Here is a 12529-nt window from a genome sequence, read left to right as displayed (position 1 = left end):
GGGGCCCCGACACGGTGAGCACACCTATGCGCTCGTACGAGAAACGTTCCTCGCCCGTGTGTTCCGACAACGACCCGACGCCGTCGTACGTCTCCCGACCAGCATCTAATTAGCCGTTCTCGTGCACCGCGCGACACGACGCGAATCGACGAGGATCGCGACGATGGGCGAGCAATTATCGACGGAACGAAGATATAGCGACGGAACACGCGGCGGCACAAGGTGGCAGATGCGGGCCGCGTGTGCTCGCACGCCGCGCCAGCGGAATAAAGAGAGGGAAGAAAGGGCAAAGGAGAGAGCCTAAGCGGGGCCAAGATGAATTCGAGGTCCAGGTGGCACGGCACCGTGCGTTTCGTGACGCTTTTGTGGCATCGACGGTCGTCAGATCTCTCGGGTGTCGGAGCTGGAGGGTAGCCTAGGCTGAGGATCGTGTCAGCCCAATCGCGATCGAGGCCCCGTGCTATGTGTACCCTGGCGATTAATAACGCGATGGACGGACGACTTCGGTGGCCCCGACCGAATCGTCGCTGACGTTACCAATGTTCTCCTTCACCCCCAGAGGGTTGCAAACGACAGCTTCCATCGGGGTGTATTTATACCTGACCCGGTCGCGATCTCGATCGCGTAAATCGAGCGATTTAAGGCAGGCGATGTAGGTCGCTCGCGTTCCTGTTACCTCAGGTCACGGCACCAGGCGAACAGCTAATTGTCAGGCTGAAACGCGAGAATTCCACGGATTCGCTAAAAATATAATGCACCGTGCGCGCGCATGTCGTCCTCTCTTCGGCTATACTAATGAATGACTTTTTCGTTCTGTTGCAGGTAAGTTTATCTAAGGAACGAGATCGTGTGCACACCGAAGCGCGGCGCGTGTGACGTGAGTAGCCCATTCACACGTGCTATTAACTATAGCGATATATCCTTCATTCTCGGAATACTTTATTGCCATACGTTCGAATGACGCATGTACCGACACGAGTACACGTAAACCAGTTGCACGTTACCTGACACGGCGACGGAGAACGGGAGTGAGAGGGAGAGAGAGTCGGAACTGTGGGACCCCTGATAGAGCGTTCGATAGTCTTCGCCTACGCTGATCCGGAGAACCAGAGGAGGCCAGTAAAACCTGGCACCACTCTGGACGAGTAATTTCAGGGTGCTTCGGGATGAACCGCGTGGGTGCTGCGTCATTTAGCACGCATCGACCAGTCTCTCGCTCCTCGTCTCTCTCCGATCTTCCGTGTTCCATCCTACGTTACTCTGCGTTACCCTCGCAGCTTCCTTTTCGTGTCTGCAGTAGCTCTCCTCCTAGGAGGACATGTCTCTCGCACTCGCGTGATTCAGGGATTAAATAGATAGGGGTAGAAACACGGGAGCCGTTTTTCCCGCAGAGATACCCGGCTGATACGTTTCAGAGAGTGGGACAAAGCCAGAGATCCTCGCGATACGGGTTAGGCATTGCTTTCGCGTCTAGAGTAGCTTCCGATTAGCGGTCGATTAAAATTCGCAGAGGAATCAAAGACACGCGACGAATTGGTCGTGCATTGTGCTCGAGAGAGGAATCATCGGAGAGGAGAGAACGGGGGGTCGACTTTGGGCTAGGTCTGGCGTCGCGATTTCGACGCACGACAAAGGGAATTCTCTCAAGTTGCCCCGTCGACGGAGATGCAAATGGACGGCGCACGCGCGCGTCCATTCGCGAGGAAAGAATTCACGCAGAAAATACCGCGCGTTTGCCCGATGATTCGGAAAAATTCCAATATCGCGTTAGAGATCCTGACTCACGCGACGCGAGCTCGATCGGAGACCAACCCCTCCGTTTCCTCGGTTTCGTCTTCGCTCGTCTCGTTAACGCTGGGTGTACAGTGCGTTTGAGAGAAAAAAGCACTGTTCCGATCCTCGTGGCTGGTTAATTCCGCTGATACTGTCATGATCCCAGGTAGTGACCACTATTAGCTGAAGATGGTGACCGTTTGATCATCGCTGTGCCTTCTTTTGTCAAACGCACGAGACATCCAGTGTGTACGTGCACAGTACCACGTTGATAGAAAAATCGCGGAACCTTAAAAGACAGTTTCGAAAACGATTGTTTAGACCATGCTAGGTTCAACTTTAACCCCTTCCCGTGCCATTTTGGTCGACGAAATCTGGACCCAAACGGTCCCAAAGGAGTCAACGCGCGGTAGATAGACCATACCGAGGCTAAAATGTAAATACGCGAGATATAGTCAGTTTTGCGCGATACCACTGTTGTGCAAGTAAATTCTAATCCTTTTTCCTTTTATATATGTTATAAATATATCATATTTTATAATAGGTACAGTTTCAAAGCTATATTTAGGAAAATGTTCCGATCACGTGTCTGGCTCGTGATATTCGTGTTTGGGCCAATATCTGCGTCACGAGTCAGACTCGTTAAAATACAGGAAGAGGTTAACTTCGCTATAGCGACGAAGATCATTGATCACCGTTTCATCATCGCTGTGCCTTCTTTTCTCGAATGCACTGTACATTCAGTGTGTACATGCACAGTACCACGTTGATAGAAAGATCGCGAAGAGGGTGATATTAAATGCGGAACTCTAAAAGACAGTTTCGAAGACGATCGTTTAGACCATTCTAGGTTCAACTTAACCCCTTCCCGTGTCATTTAGCTCGACGAAATCCGGGCCCAATCGGTGGGTGTCAACGCGCGGTAAACAGACCAGCTAATGCTCAAAGACAGTCGCAATAGAAAATGTAAATACGTGTGATATAGTTAGTTTTACCCGATACTACTACTGAGGAACTGAACTCTATAGTTTTGAAACTGTCATCTATTATAAAACGTAATATATTTATAATATAAAAGAAAAAAGGATTCACGTGTGTGCCTCGTGATACTCACGTTTGGTCCAATACCTTCATCACGAGTCAGACTCGTCGAAATACGGGAAGAGGTTAACATCGGTGATACTAGCATGATCACCAGTAGCCAGTGACTACTATTGTTCTAAGATGGTGACGAAGATCATCGTTCACCGTTTCGTCCTCGCTGTGCCTTCTTTTCCCGCACGCACTATACATCCAGCGTGCACATGCACAGTATCGCGTTGATAGAAAAGTCGCGAATTCGAATGACGTTGAACGGGGAACTCTAAAAGGCAGTTTCGAAGACGATCGTTTAGACCATGCTAGGTTCAACGTTAATGATTCAGCTTGTGAATGAATTCGTTATCCGAGGAAACGGTCGCGACCCTGCGTACTGCCACGAATCGTATCGCGTAAGGTCAGAGTCTGGTCGCAAGCGCAACTCGAAAGCCGAAAACGACAGGCCGCGTGGATAGCGTGGCCGATAAGGCCCGTTGCGTTTCTAATCTCCGGTTTTCGTGCAAGATACGAGCGGAGAGCGGTGCAGCTGCGCGCGAGATGGAAATTCCGGAACGTTCGACGCCATTGATAATGGCCGCGCGTACGACGGAGCGGAGTTGGGAACTCGGACAAAGAGGAGTACGAAAGGCGAGCGATAAATTTCGTACGCGAGTCGCACACGCGTGTACGCGACCCCACGAGATGTTTTCGCGAGAGGCACGCGTGCGAGTGTGCGTTTGCGTGCGCAGGCCACCGCTGTGCGCGTTGCCTCGCCGTCTCTGTCTAGCTCGCGGGCCCGCGGTTCAATGTCGCCAGAAGCAGCGAACAACAATGTGTAACCGCTAAAAATACTCTCTCCCTTTCCTCTCCCGCTTTCTCTCTCTCTCCATCCTCGCCGCTCCGTGCCCGTTCATGACTTTTCTTCGTCCGCCCGCTTCTTTCTTCGTGTCACCGAGTCCATCGCCACCATCGCCACCCCCACTTTGAATAACCGGCGAGCGCAGTAATAGTTTCCTCTCGGGACCTCGCCGCGAGTTCAACGCTTCTCTCTCCTGCGTTCCTCCGCCTCTCCATGCCCTAATCTCTCTTCCCAGCCACCGCTTTATTTCTTCCATTCACGTTTCTCTCGCCGTCGCGTTTTCATCCAGACTACCGCGTTCTTACTTTGTCCTGCGGCTGCTAGGCGTCAGACTAGCTACCATTCGACCATGCCGCGAAGACATAAAGTCAGGGAGTCAGAGAGATCGCGTTTTTCCCACCGATGATTAGCCTCAAACGACGAAAATCTCAAACAGATGGACCCGTTCCGTTGCACCTGCAGTCTCTCAAAAGGAACCCGAGCATTCGCGTCACGCTATCTTTGCGCGACAATAGAAAGGTGCCTAGTAGATAAGACACGGACGTCACGACTAGTTATCGACTCTAGTTTTCATCGCTATGCTCCCAGGCGCCTGGGTGTCGTTGCGAAAATTCGTGAATCATCGTGCTACGTGGAAATCCACCTCACAGTCATCCTGATTTCGACGGCACGACCTTGCCACGTTCTGTATCACGCGCGGATCAGAGGTATCGAGTGTGAGTCTTGGGCTCCGCGAATCGCCGTTTCCTCGAGATCGCAGAGTTACCGAACACGTCCACGTCGTGCTGGAATCTCAGCGAAAATTCGTGAGTCACTTGCTTACGGGGAAACCGGTTTTTGCACTACGAGAAATTATGACTCGGATGCTCGCGTGACGAATACCGAATGACTTTGGCCAGGACCGACTTATCCACCGAGATCACATCGATCCCCCTTTGTTCCTCGACCGACGAATAATCGCGTTATTAATTCCGTGTTAAAGGTCGCGAGAGATTCAAGCTCATCCTTCATCCTCGGCTGCCATTTTTTGAATCTGCCGCGCTATCGAGCCGGCCCGTCGGGGATTCCCGGTTTGAAGGGAGAGCCCCGAGTATCGACAGACAATTTCTCAGCGATTATTGCGAGGAGTGCTTGAGCGCGTCTCAAGGCGAAATCCAGTTGAATGAGGAGGCTGTGCCGGGTTGATCCGACGACTCTAAAGTCCCTCGCCCTCTTTGCAGCGTCGTCGTCGGGGTAACTCGCGGCAAGTTGGTCCGCCGGCAGGCTTAATTGCTAATTAATTCTAATTGATAATTCCCTCGATAGTGTTAGGGAAGTAATCTCAAAGCATGTTTACGCGAAAGTTCCTCGAGCAATCGTCTGACGGCTCTCAGCCCGTGGATCCGCGCGCCGCCATCTTTGCCTCCGCTTCGGCGTCGCGGAAAAAGCAACGCCGGGAAATTAACGGCCCCGTTCCGCGTGTTTACCCTCACCTGTACACTCGGACCGAGATCCCGATCGATATCGGCGTGTGTCGGTTCACCCGGGGAAATTAAAAGCGCAAACGAGGCGGGACCCCCCCGTTTATGCGATTTATCCGCCATTGATAACGCGTCATACGTATCCGGCTTTATTGCTTCCTACTCGATGCCGGTTTAACGTTCAATCGCGTAATGGACTGAAAATTGCTGTCCGTCACGCGACGCAAAATTTCCGCCGAGACGACGAGAGGCAAAGCGGAGAAAAGAACCCTGCAACCCGATTCCCTTTGTCGACCTCGGACGATAATGTAGAACGCAATATTTTATGCAACGCCGATGTAACAGGCGCTGCTGTGCTCGGCCCAAGGCAAATATTTGTGTACCCGGAGCGTATGGCGGCTGGGATCACGGGGGGTGGGAGGGGAGAGAGGTAAAGACGGAAGAAGAAGCTTCGGCGTAACTCTTGCGTCGATTGCTCGTAAATCGCGAAGGTTCCGCGGTCAGAAGTCGACGGCGATATTACAGACGCGATATCATAGTCGCGGAATTAATTAACGCGTAGCTATAGTCGATTATTGTGTATTGTCGTCAGCGAGTACCGCGAACGCTCGACGGATCTGGCAGTTTTCTTCCTTGTTCGCGGCATGTACCTGCGTGTAACCTTGTCTCCCTCGAGTCGAAAATGTATACGCGTTGTATATCGTGCAAACGTTGGTTCGGATTGGAAAGATAGGCGGCCGACAATCGGTAGGAATAACGCGTGACGTTGGCGAACACGTGAGAAAAATGCAACGTAAACGTCAACCGTGTCACGTGCCCCGTGTACATACGTAGAAAGGAAGCCCGAGGTCGTTCATCGTGAACGACGAGAACGACGATGGTGGCGACGAGAATAAACGCGGCGGAACATAGTAGGAAAACGATAGTGGCGCTTTTCGTCTGCGAGCGAAACGTCAGTGACGCGTTATCGACGCGCGTCATCGGTAGCCGATGATCGACTGGGACGGGCGTGCACCGGGACGGCCAGATAAATCAATATGTCGGCGGAAAATTATTTCGCGATAGGCGAACGTCGTCGGTCGATTCAAAGGTTTCGCCGAGGCGGAACGTGGACGTTTCGCTAATGAAATCGATTCAGTTTCGAAGACGATCGTTTAGACCATTCTAGGTTCAACTTAACCCCTTCCCGTGTCATTTAGCTCGACGAAATCCGGGCCCAATCGGTGGGTGTCAACGCGCGGTAAACAGACCAGCTAATGCTCAAAGACAGTCGGAATAGAAAATGTAAATACGTGTGATATAGTTAGTTTTACCCGATACTACTACTGAGGAACTGAATTCTATAGTTTTGAAACTGTCATCTATTATAAAACGTAATATATTTATAATATAAAAGAAAGAAAGGATTCACGTGTCTGCCTCGTGATACTCACGTTTGGTCCAATACCTTCATCACGAGTCAGACTCGTCATTTCGTGTTTGGGCCAATATCTGCGTCACGAGTCAGACTCGTTAAAATACAGGAAGAGGTTAACTTCGCTATAGCGACGAAGATCATTGATCACCGTTTCATCATCGCTGTGCCTTCTTTTCTCGAATGCACTGTACATTCAGTGTGTACATGCACAGTACCACGTTGATAGAAAGATCGCGAAGAGGGTGATATTAAATGCGGAACTCTAAAAGACAGTTTCGAAGACGATCGTTTAGACCATTCTAGGTTCAACTTAACCCCTTCCCGTGTCATTTAGCTCGACGAAATCCGGGCCCAATCGGTGGGTGTCAACGCGCGGTAAACAGACCAGCTAATGCTGAAAGACAGTCGCAATAGAAAATGTAAATACGTGTGATATAGTTAGTTTTACCCGATACTACTACTGAGGAACTGAACTCTATAGTTTTGAAACTGTCATCTATTATAAAACGTAATATATTTATAATATAAAAGAAAAAAGGATTCACGTGTGTGCCTCGTGATACTCACGTTTGGTCCAATACCTTCATCACGAGTCAGACTCGTCGAAATACGGGAAGAGGTTAACATCGGTGATACTAGCATGATCACCAGTAGCCAGTGACTACTATTGTTCTAAGATGGTGACGAAGATCATCGTTCACCGTTTCGTCCTCGCTGTGCCTTCTTTTCCCGCACGCACTATACATCCAGCGTGCACATGCACAGTATCGCGTTGATAGAAAAGTCGCGAATTCGAATGACGTTGAACGGGGAACTCTAAAAGGCAGTTTCGAAGACGATCGTTTAGACCATGCTAGGTTCAACGTTAATGATTCAGCTTGTGAATGAATTCGTTATCCGAGGAAACGGTCGCGACCCTGCGTACTGCCACGAATCGTATCGCGTAAGGTCAGAGTCTGGTCGCAAGCGCAACTCGAAAGCCGAAAACGACAGGCCGCGTGGATAGCGTGGCCGATAAGGCCCGTTGCGTTTCTAATCTCCGGTTTTCGTGCAAGATACGAGCGGAGAGCGGTGCAGCTGCGCGCGAGATGGAAATTCCGGAACGTTCGACGCCATTGATAATGGCCGCGCGTACGACGGAGCGGAGTTGGGAACTCGGACAAAGAGGAGTACGAAAGGCGAGCGATAAATTTCGTACGCGAGTCGCACACGCGTGTACGCGACCCCACGAGATGTTTTCGCGAGAGGCACGCGTGCGAGTGTGCGTTTGCGTGCGCAGGCCACCGCTGTGCGCGTTGCCTCGCCGTCTCTGTCTAGCTCGCGGGCCCGCGGTTCAATGTCGCCAGAAGCAGCGAACAACAATGTGTAACCGCTAAAAATACTCTCTCCCTTTCCTCTCCCGCTTTCTCTCTCTCTCCATCCTCGCCGCTCCGTGCCCGTTCATGACTTTTCTTCGTCCGCCCGCTTCTTTCTTCGTGTCACCGAGTCCATCGCCACCATCGCCACCCCCACTTTGAATAACCGGCGAGCGCAGTAATAGTTTCCTCTCGGGACCTCGCCGCGAGTTCAACGCTTCTCTCTCCTGCGTTCCTCCGCCTCTCCATGCCCTAATCTCTCTTCCCAGCCACCGCTTTATTTCTTCCATTCACGTTTCTCTCGCCGTCGCGTTTTCATCCAGACTACCGCGTTCTTACTTTGTCCTGCGGCTGCTAGGCGTCAGACTAGCTACCATTCGACCATGCCGCGAAGACATAAAGTCAGGGAGTCAGAGAGATCGCGTTTTTCCCACCGATGATTAGCCTCAAACGACGAAAATCTCAAACAGATGGACCCGTTCCGTTGCACCTGCAGTCTCTCAAAAGGAACCCGAGCATTCGCGTCACGCTATCTTTGCGCGACAATAGAAAGGTGCCTAGTAGATAAGACACGGACGTCACGACTAGTTATCGACTCTAGTTTTCATCGCTATGCTCCCAGGCGCCTGGGTGTCGTTGCGAAAATTCGTGAATCATCGTGCTACGTGGAAATCCACCTCACAGTCATCCTGATTTCGACGGCACGACCTTGCCACGTTCTGTATCACGCGCGGATCAGAGGTATCGAGTGTGAGTCTTGGGCTCCGCGAATCGCCGTTTCCTCGAGATCGCAGAGTTACCGAACACGTCCACGTCGTGCTGGAATCTCAGCGAAAATTCGTGAGTCACTTGCTTACGGGGAAACCGGTTTTTGCACTACGAGAAATTATGACTCGGATGCTCGCGTGACGAATACCGAATGACTTTGGCCAGGACCGACTTATCCACCGAGATCACATCGATCCCCCTTTGTTCCTCGACCGACGAATAATCGCGTTATTAATTCCGTGTTAAAGGTCGCGAGAGATTCAAGCTCATCCTTCATCCTCGGCTGCCATTTTTTGAATCTGCCGCGCTATCGAGCCGGCCCGTCGGGGATTCCCGGTTTGAAGGGAGAGCCCCGAGTATCGACAGACAATTTCTCAGCGATTATTGCGAGGAGTGCTTGAGCGCGTCTCAAGGCGAAATCCAGTTGAATGAGGAGGCTGTGCCGGGTTGATCCGACGACTCTAAAGTCCCTCGCCCTCTTTGCAGCGTCGTCGTCGGGGTAACTCGCGGCAAGTTGGTCCGCCGGCAGGCTTAATTGCTAATTAATTCTAATTGATAATTCCCTCGATAGTGTTAGGGAAGTAATCTCAAAGCATGTTTACGCGAAAGTTCCTCGAGCAATCGTCTGACGGCTCTCAGCCCGTGGATCCGCGCGCCGCCATCTTTGCCTCCGCTTCGGCGTCGCGGAAAAAGCAACGCCGGGAAATTAACGGCCCCGTTCCGCGTGTTTACCCTCACCTGTACACTCGGACCGAGATCCCGATCGATATCGGCGTGTGTCGGTTCACCCGGGGAAATTAAAAGCGCAAACGAGGCGGGACCCCCCCGTTTATGCGATTTATCCGCCATTGATAACGCGTCATACGTATCCGGCTTTATTGCTTCCTACTCGATGCCGGTTTAACGTTCAATCGCGTAATGGACTGAAAATTGCTGTCCGTCACGCGACGCAAAATTTCCGCCGAGACGACGAGAGGCAAAGCGGAGAAAAGAACCCTGCAACCCGATTCCCTTTGTCGACCTCGGACGATAATGTAGAACGCAATATTTTATGCAACGCCGATGTAACAGGCGCTGCTGTGCTCGGCCCAAGGCAAATATTTGTGTACCCGGAGCGTATGGCGGCTGGGATCACGGGGGGTGGGAGGGGAGAGAGGTAAAGACGGAAGAAGAAGCTTCGGCGTAACTCTTGCGTCGATTGCTCGTAAATCGCGAAGGTTCCGCGGTCAGAAGTCGACGGCGATATTACAGACGCGATATCATAGTCGCGGAATTAATTAACGCGTAGCTATAGTCGATTATTGTGTATTGTCGTCAGCGAGTACCGCGAACGCTCGACGGATCTGGCAGTTTTCTTCCTTGTTCGCGGCATGTACCTGCGTGTAACCTTGTCTCCCTCGAGTCGAAAATGTATACGCGTTGTATATCGTGCAAACGTTGGTTCGGATTGGAAAGATAGGCGGCCGACAATCGGTAGGAATAACGCGTGACGTTGGCGAACACGTGAGAAAAATGCAACGTAAACGTCAACCGTGTCACGTGCCCCGTGTACATACGTAGAAAGGAAGCCCGAGGTCGTTCATCGTGAACGACGAGAACGACGATGGTGGCGACGAGAATAAACGCGGCGGAACATAGTAGGAAAACGATAGTGGCGCTTTTCGTCTGCGAGCGAAACGTCAGTGACGCGTTATCGACGCGCGTCATCGGTAGCCGATGATCGACTGGGACGGGCGTGCACCGGGACGGCCAGATAAATCAATATGTCGGCGGAAAATTATTTCGCGATAGGCGAACGTCGTCGGTCGATTCAAAGGTTTCGCCGAGGCGGAACGTGGACGTTTCGCTAATGAAATCGATCGTGGTGAATGAAATGCTGCATCGTCGCGACGTCAAGCGCCACGTGACTCTTAAACGTGTGTCCGTGCAAACTTGGTCGCGCGCGGGTTCGCGTATATACGCGTGTACGTTCGACGAACACCGGCCCGTTCGAGGTCGTCCCTCGACCAACGATAACACGACCAAACGTTCCAAGTTTTCGTCTTTACGTCAGACAGCCGGTAATACCCCGACCGCGTCATTAGTGTTCCGCGAAGCTCGCTCGTGGCGCCTCGTTCGTATAACCGTCGCGATTACGATTCGAAAGAATAACGCGTCCGAAACGAGGAATCGAGATAAAAGGTGTTAACGGTGCGAAACAGTGGCGCTGGTGTCGGGAAAAGTAATCGGGTTTCGAGTATACGTAAGCGTGTTTGGATTCCAGCGTGATCGCGATACATTATCGGCCGTTTCGCGATATTGACAGTTCGGTGTCAGCGAGGAAACAAAGAGACCGAAAACGATACGGTGGATGGTGCGCGAGCACGAGTACGAGTGCGAGTGCGAGGCCGTTTCTCGTTCGAACGAAGGAAGAAGAAAGCTTTCGAGTCGCGTGTTCTCGGGACTGCCAGTCCACAGAGGCCACGAAGAAATCTAATTGGCTGCCACGAGGCGCGTCGGCATACGGCACATTCTAGAAAACGGAATAGTACGGGAACGGTCCGTGTGTTGCGCGCGGCGACGTATATACACCGATGGATTCTCCGTATGACGACGTACACGGGCGGAAAGTATAGTGACGCGCGAAGACGTACACGCGGAACGAATCGTCGTCGGCGCACATCGTGTCCTACACGATCTCCCTGTGTGTCCCTGCGTTTCAGACGCTTGGATTATAAGGAATGTCGACGAACGATGCTATTTCTGCCGCGTCTCTATTCCGTAACAATCAGGGACGTACTGAGCGAAGGCGTTTCTCTCTACAATGATCCTCGCTTCGCCATACAGATCTCGCGCGCTTTATCCCAGTTTAATCGGGAGCATATCGTTTAACGCTCGATGTTCAAGCTACTTTTAGAACGACCGTGCGCTATTCTTCGACCGTTATTGTCTCTAATTGAACCAATATCCTACTACTCCGTTTTAAGACGCAATATCTCGTATATTTTGGAAAGGCCATCTCGTTTTATTTTCTCTCTCAATTTTTCCTGTCTTTTTCTCTCTTTTTTTCTTTTTTTTCCTTTTTCGTCATACATGGTCGTCCTGTTTGGCGCGTATTATAAAGCAGGCGTGGAACGATATCGTTTACGAATTGCGAGGTGGACGAGATGGAAACGGTTAGTAATTTGGCAATATCGCGCGCATTTCATAGCCGAATCGTTAATGACAGCGTGGTACGCGGCGTTCTCAGTATGCCGGGCATTCGCAGCGGAAACGAGAGAGGTCCACGCGTAACAACGTAACAGTACCGGCGGCATAGAAAATACGATTTTCCGCATAGCTCGGAATTCGTTGCACTCGTATTCGTTCCGTGGCACGCGCGCGCCGGTTTACCAGGCCAGAGCCGATTCACGGACGCTCGGCAATCGGAATCTCATCCTTGGTGTACGCGATGACGACGGCCATCGTGGAAGCGCATTAAAGTCCGCGGCGCGATAGCGTAGCGGCAGAAGCGGGGCATGAATTTTTCAAGAGGCCAAACGAGGAGGCATATGCTCGTCTCACGTGACAGCCCATATCGGTAGAATCCCAGCGACCTGTGCCACATAATTTTCCGTGTACACGGTGCACGGACCAATGTTGTGTCACGTTACGCTGCTCTCACTCCACCCTATGCGTGCTGGTACGCGCGCGAGTGTGTGTGCACGTCGGCTTTTATCGCACACGCACACACGGCCAGGCCACAGTACAGCGCCACCCCGAATACCGGATGTGACGACACTCGCGCACTTGGCCCGACGCACTCTTGAGATGTCTCCCCTCCCCCTCCGCTTCTCCTGCT

The 12529-nt window shown here is 51.7% G+C and overlaps 1 protein-coding gene across 1 annotated transcript in view; it reads left to right on the top strand.

The window, feature by feature from the left end:
- Window positions 1-12529, top strand: part of LOC108553478 (serine/threonine-protein phosphatase 4 regulatory subunit 1) — a 145947-nt gene that overhangs the window by 44011 nt on the left and 89407 nt on the right. The window lies entirely within an intron of this gene.

The sequence above is a fragment of the Eufriesea mexicana genome, unplaced genomic scaffold (assembly GCF_001483705.2).
Source record: "Eufriesea mexicana isolate 0111107269 unplaced genomic scaffold, ASM148370v2 scaffold10591, whole genome shotgun sequence".
Lineage (NCBI taxonomy): Eukaryota > Metazoa > Arthropoda > Insecta > Hymenoptera > Apidae > Eufriesea > Eufriesea mexicana.
This window is presented reverse-complemented; position numbering and strand designations above follow the sequence as displayed.